At 38.3% G+C, this 6986-nt stretch overlaps 1 protein-coding gene across 1 annotated transcript in view; it reads left to right on the top strand.

The window, feature by feature from the left end:
* The first annotated feature begins 6784 nt into the window (after positions 1-6784).
* The window catches only part of Dlc1 (DLC1 Rho GTPase activating protein), a 385995-nt gene continuing 385793 nt past the window's right edge, over positions 6785-6986 (top strand). Inside the window, exon 1 of the mRNA XM_029531786.1 lies at positions 6785-6876. The gene's annotated coding sequence lies outside the window, so the exon portion shown is untranslated. The remainder of the gene's footprint in view (positions 6877-6986) is intronic.

Raw genomic sequence — 6986 nt, 5'->3', positions numbered from 1 at the left:
ACCTGTTTCATTCCTATGAACAGTGAATAAGTGCTTCCCTTCTCCATGTCTGTGCCAGCATTTGTTGCAATTGCTTGTTGCTGATTACTTTTATCATTCTGAGAGGGGTAAGACTACACATACACATACACACACACACACACACACACATACATACATATACACACACCTAAACATTCTAACAAAAAGATCCTATAGCTATCTAACCTGCTTACCAAAGTAGCAGGATATAAACTTTTCACAAGAGAAAAATCACTTACTTTCCTATATAGAATTAACAAACATACCCAGAAAGAAAAGGAAAAAAGAAAAAAAAAACAATCCCATTTGGAATAGCTTCAGAAACAGAATCTTAGGATACATCTAACCAAAGAAATGAAAGATTTGTGCAATAAAAGCTTAAAGACACTAAAGGAAGGAATTGAAAAAGATATCAGGTAACAGAAAGACCGCTAACATTTGGTAGGATTAATATTATGAAAATTGCCAGACCAAATGCCACCTACAGATTTAACATATTTCCCATTAAATTCACAGAAATAAAAAATAAATCTAACTATTCATATGGAAACGCTAAAGACACAGGATAACAAAAACAATTCTGACAGTAAAAGCTCTGCTGGACATCTCATCACCCCTAGCTCAGAGGTACAGTGATTAAAAACACAGTAATGCCAACATACAGAGTCATTCATCGATGGGATAGAATTTAGAGCCCACATGCCGCATGCTCCTAGAGTTACCTGATTTTTGACAAAGAGGACAAAGATACATATCAGAAAAAAAGACACCATTTTCAATAGATAGTGCAGGCCACACTGGATGGCTACATGTAGAAGAGTGAAACTTGATCATTATCTGTCACCTTGCACAAAATTCAACCCCAAATGGATAAAGGATCTCAACAAAGAACCCGGAACCCTAACCTGTTAGAGAGAAAACTAGGAAATATGCTTTAATTTAGAAAAGATTTTCTGAACAGCACAGTCATTACGAACAAAAATTAACATCTGGAAACTGAAACACTTTATCCCGCAAAGCACACTACCAATATGAAGACTACACAATTAAAAAAAAAAAACTTTATCAGCTGTATATCAAATGGAGGGTTAATATCTAAAATACACAAATAACAATAAACATCCAACATTGAGAGAAGAACACAATTAAATATCAGGGAACAGAATGAAACGAAAAGTTCTTAAACAATGAAATGTAAATGACTGAGAAATATTATTGTAAATATCCAACATCCTTAGACATGAGGGAAATGCAAGATAAAACAATTTTCATTGTAGTGCAATGTAGTTATTATCCATAAAACAAGACTTGCTAAATTTTAGAGAATTCACATCAATGATCGGATCCTCTTCAGTCACAACAGAACTAAATTAGAAAGAAATAAAAGATAATAAGGAAGCAACAGGCCAATAGCCCATCCAAACACAAATGTAAGAACCAACAAATCAGAGAAAGTTAAGTTCAATAATACAAAAAGGACTTACAACAAAAAATAGTAGAAGTGAATAAAATGGTTCTAAACTCACTACAGAAATGCAATTGTCTGAAATTCAAAAGGAAACCAAATTTTAAAAAAGACAAACAAAAATACACCTCAACTCTGTAAAAGTTCGGAGGTAAATTCTTTACATTATTCCATTCAAATTTTAGTAGAACGATGCCATATTGAATTAGAAGGACAAGGGTTGCTTAACATTTAAAAGTCAATCCACGGAATTCACTATATCAATGCGGTAAAAATAGGTAGGAAGCAGTTCATGAAGCCAGGCACAAAGAAAGCCTAAAAACAAACAAACAAACAAACAAACAAACAAAGCTGTACCAGGCATAGTGACTCACACCACCAATTCCTAGCGCTTGCTTAAGTATCAGCCAAGAGGAGGGGATCCCCATTTTTGCTGACTTGGCCTAGGCAGACTGTACCAATCAAAGGGGCCATGAGGCCGGTGAGACAAAAGGGACTGAAAAGGGACAGAGCAGAAGAAAACGATGAAAATCCAGTGCCCTGCCTGATACTAATTCTCAGCCAACACACGTCAGGACATAGATTCTCTGCCTCGCAGCAGACATTCACCTCTTATGGGAAGCTGTTTGAGCACAGTGCTGTTTTGAAATCACCTTCCTGGAGCTGTGACAACCAAAATGCCTCAAGACATCGCCAGATATTCCCCAGAGGGGGAAAAATTTACCTTTAGCTGACAATTGTCCTTAATTAAAAATGAAATTAACTGAATTTCTTTAGCCAAATAAAAGGCATGTAGTAAATAATAATGTTGAAAAACTTGCAGTTGAACACTAGTATGGTAAAAGAATAATGGTCATCTGTTAAATTCAAAACAAAGCAAGTCTGCCTGTTTCCATGATGCTATTCAACATTGTAAGAACAGATGCTCTACTGTGCAATGAAGCTACAACAAAAGTAGCTAATGAAAAATACCTATAGTCACATACAACATAGTGACGAACATGGAATAGTTTATGAATCTTTGAAAAGCCGCTGGTACTGGTTAGTATTGAGTACTGAGGTTAATATTTTATAGAATGCTAATCAATAATCAAAACTGAATTGTACTTCTATGTAGCATCTGTAAACAACTTGAAATGCAAATTTTCAAATATGACTTACGCTCACACCAAAAGTGTAATGCACTAGAGAAAATTTGATAAAACAATTTTGAAGAGAACTCAAAGATGTAGAGCTTGCAATATTGGATTTGAACCTAAGTGTAAAGCTACAGTAATTGACACAGCATGGCATTCCATGCAAGGTGGACAAATAGATCAGCAGGAGAGGAACAAAAGGTCAAAAAACCCAATGTTGTAAATTTGGTAACTTTGCTGTGGTCAGTGATACGAAGACAATTCCATGGACAGGGCTGCCAGGAATAGTTCAGAAAAATTCAATACCCACATATTTCGAAAAATGACTTTGTTCCATCATCTCATATAGAAATAAACTCTAAATTTTCATGAAACCTAAGCATAAAACTAAAAACTATAAGAATTCCAATGTGAAATGCACAAGGACTCCTTTTTACCTTAATTAAGCAGATTTCTTTGCTGTGGCAGCAGAAGTAAATAAATAAATAAACAAGGAAACAAAGAACGTGTGCATCATTTAAATTATCACCTGTGAAATTCCAAGGGAAAGACTGAAGGAGAATGGGGGAGAGAGTGTGTGAGGGGGTCAGGACACCTATGCTGGGACAGTATCTGCCAGTCATCAATCTGTCATAGTCCTTGCACGGAGGATATTCACAGGTCCTTTACCATGCATTTAGGAAAGCAACCATCCAAATGTGAGAAATAGACAAAGTTTTGAACGGATACTTTTATCAAAGATTCTAGCTATCAGGGATTGCTTATACCAGCCTCCAAACCTAAACACTTTATAAGGTCTGGCCACCTTGATTCTGAAAACTCCTAGTTACTGAGACTCAAAGTAAACCTTGCACAGGCTTAAGGGGCTATGATAAAATAAGTTAGTAAGTAGATAGATAAATAAATAAATAAATAAATAAATAAATAAATAAATAAATAAATGCCAGAAAAAGCTATTGAAAAGAGGAAAGGTTTGCCTTAGCTCACATTTCAAGGTAGCAGACTACCTCATTATGACCAGGAAGTCAGGGCAGAGGGAAGGTGAAGCAGCTGGCCCCATTGCATCTGTAGTCAACAAACAGAGAGCAAAGGGCTCAGGTTCCCAGATGCTCAGCCTCCTTCCTCCATATCAGATCCAGAATTGCCTGCCCGGGGGATGTTCTACCCTCAACGGAGACAGGATGGCTTTTCTCCCATCAATTATCATAATCAAGATAACGCCACAGGCTCGCCCAGCAGTCCAAGTCATAGGTGATTGTGAGAACTGTCAAGTTAATAGCACTGACGTTTCATTCTTGGGGACTTGCAATGTCACTGCTGTTAAATGGAGAACCTGATGTCGTCCTGATAGTCTGTTTTCAAGTTCTAGTGGCCTCTGTTCCCTGTCTTACAGTTAATCTAATATAGAGAACAGTACAAGCATTAGGAGAGTAAAGCATTTAGATTTGTAAACAGAAAGGGGACAGATGTTTTAAACCTCTTCTATAAGCCTGAGACAGTGCAGAGTCCTTAGGAAATTACCTCATTGTCATTACACACATGTTTGCAAAAGTCTTCATGAAAACCTTGGTCCTGGATATGTTTAGCATCTGGCTAGTAAGGCTGAAAAATAAATGGGATTAAATATTTGTCAATTACTGCTTCTAACAGAGAGAAAGTAAGAGTGGTGCACTTGTTAAGTGACGTCGGTGTCAGGAAGAGTGGAGACAACTAAGGCATCCCTCTGATGTAGCTAAGCAGAGTCGGAAGTGTTCTCAGTGTGCACAGAAACAGAGTGCCTTGGTGATGGCATTGCTGGGATGATGGAATTCCTAAGGAAGTTGACTAAGAAGCACCAATAGAGTGTTCCTGAGACATTGAAAAGCCAACACCTAGCATGATGGGAGTAGAGGCAGAGATAGATGAAGACAGGACACACAGGAAAGCTCTTCTAGCCATTCTCATTCATCTCTGCTCCAAGATTTTCCTTAAAGAAACAAATACATACACATAAATACGTGCACACATAAATAAACATCCTGTTCTCTAATTTGTGAGTTGTGCGGAAACCCGCTATTTTTAAAGGGAGAGCTGAAACAGAACATTTAAGAGCTCTAGTTTCACACACTGATTAGTGGCCATCGAGGGAGACAGTTAATGCAGATAAACTAAAGCACGAAACATAGAGAAACTGGGCTCCAGTGTACGCTTGGCCATTTTCCATCACTTGGCTGGGAGAAAACTATTTCCTAGTACTTTATCTGTAAAATAAAAGTACAAAGAATGCTGGGAAGAGCAGTGACGGCACAAGGATTTGAATACGAGGATAAATAGACTTTAAATAGTGAATGGATGATGGGCTGGGATTGCAGTTCATGGGAAGAGTCCTTGACTACTGTAAGGTCCTGGGTGCGACCCTTAGGACCAGAAAAATAAATGGAGCTAAGAAAGAAATGTATGAACGGACTTTTAATTTAAATAATCTAAATAATCATATTTTAAATTGTATGATTTTTTTCAGCTACAATTTAAAGTCTTTCTGTCAACATATTATATTTGGATAATAAATCCATGGGATGGGTTCATTATTCCCATTTTTGTTCTATTTTGTATATGTGCCTTTGTGAGGGGTGTGCGTGTGCGTGTGCGTGTGCGTGTGTGTGTGTGTGTGTGTGTGTGTGTACACACATGCACACGCACACACACACATGTTTATGTACATACATGTCCTAGGACAACCTTTGTGTCATTGCTCTGGTGCCATTTTTCTTTATTTAATCGAACTCTTTTGGGACTTGATCTCATTAAGTAGGGCTAGTCAGTGAGCTCCCGAAATTCAGCTGTGTCTGTCTCACCCGTGCTGATATTACAGGCATGCATCGCCATACTCAACTATTTTTAGGTGGGTTCTGGATTTTGCACTCAGAACCTTGAATCACTCAGTGTGGTAAGCACTTTAGTGCCTGGGATTTCTCTGCAAACTTTTTTTTTTCTTGTTGACGTGGTCTTTCTATGAAGACTAAGCTAACCTTGGACTCCTGTCTCCCAAGAGCTGGGGTTCCAGACCTTTGTCACCGTGGCAAGCCCTGCTAGTATGTTTATATCAGAATACATCTCACATTTCAGTCTGTGCATGGCTTAAACCTGTTTTTGCTATTTGACTTTTGTCTAAGTTGTGTTTTCTGTTGCTTTTGAGCTATGTCGGTTGTCCAGTGAAGAAAGATGCAGTAGCTCTAACATTATACTTCATCAAGTTGTCACCTACACGGTTTTGTCAGGGAAAAGAAAAGATGGCCATTATGATACTGGAGGACCTGCATGCATTTGTAGAAATTAAGACCACCTGAGAATATATGTAAACAATGAAAAACCGCTTAGAGTTCAGATAAGAGGACATTACTGAGACATACAGGCTTAATATCTCTTGCATCTTATTATGTGGTGTTATACTTATTTCTTACTTGGATATTGAAATTATTCTTAAATTTTATATTATTGACAAGCTAAAATTGTACAACCCTCACACAGAGTCAATAATTTGATTCATCTAATCACTAATCATTTTTTTAAAGGACTGGTTAAGTCACCAAGAGCTATAGAATGAACCCTTTTAATGTAACTAAACTGAAAGGGAAAGATTACTGAGTAGTTTCAACCAAATAAGATAAATGGACAGATGTTGTTTCCTGTTTGTCTGGTGTAAACAAGGAAGCTATCCCACTGGCCTGGCCACAACCTACATATCCCAAGGCCACTGTCCGTTTTACCCTTGCACTTTCCCTGAGGGAGAACTCTGGGTCATAAAAGAGACTCGGCATGAATTCTTTCCAGAAATGATTTGAGCTCTGCATTTGTGACATCTTATTATAAGACAAGCTAACGTCTATTATTAATTGATGCACTAATTAAAGCCATATTCGCAGTTTCCATTAGCTTATTCCCTAAATTCTCCAGAGTTGGCTGTCTGGTTTTAATCAAAACCAAATGGTAGTCCTAGCTCCCAGGCCTGAGCAGCTAGGAGGAAGTCACTGCAGTGGAGGCACAAAAGCAGAAAAGATAAACAGATGAGAGTTCACAAGCTGTCTGGGGAAGGAGGCATACACTCTGCTAGCCACTTTAGAGATGTGATTGAGAGACTCGGCCATGCAGGGGGAAGGATCACAAGTGTTTTATGTCAGCAGGACTTCTAACTTGATCAAGATGGAGTCTGCCTTTTCCAGCCTTTCCAGCCTTTGCAGCCGTGGTTGTCTGTAACTGGAGGATCCCTGACTGGAGGTAAGGAGGCTTCACGTGCTGTAACACAAACCACTGTATTCTGTTCAGAATTCTGGGGATGAGAGAGAGAGAGAGAGAGAGAGAGAGAGAGAGAGAGAGAGAGAGAGAGA

The sequence above is a fragment of the Mus pahari genome, chromosome 19, assembly GCF_900095145.1.
Source record: "Mus pahari chromosome 19, PAHARI_EIJ_v1.1, whole genome shotgun sequence".
NCBI lineage: Eukaryota > Metazoa > Chordata > Mammalia > Rodentia > Muridae > Mus > Mus pahari.
This window is presented reverse-complemented; position numbering and strand designations above follow the sequence as displayed.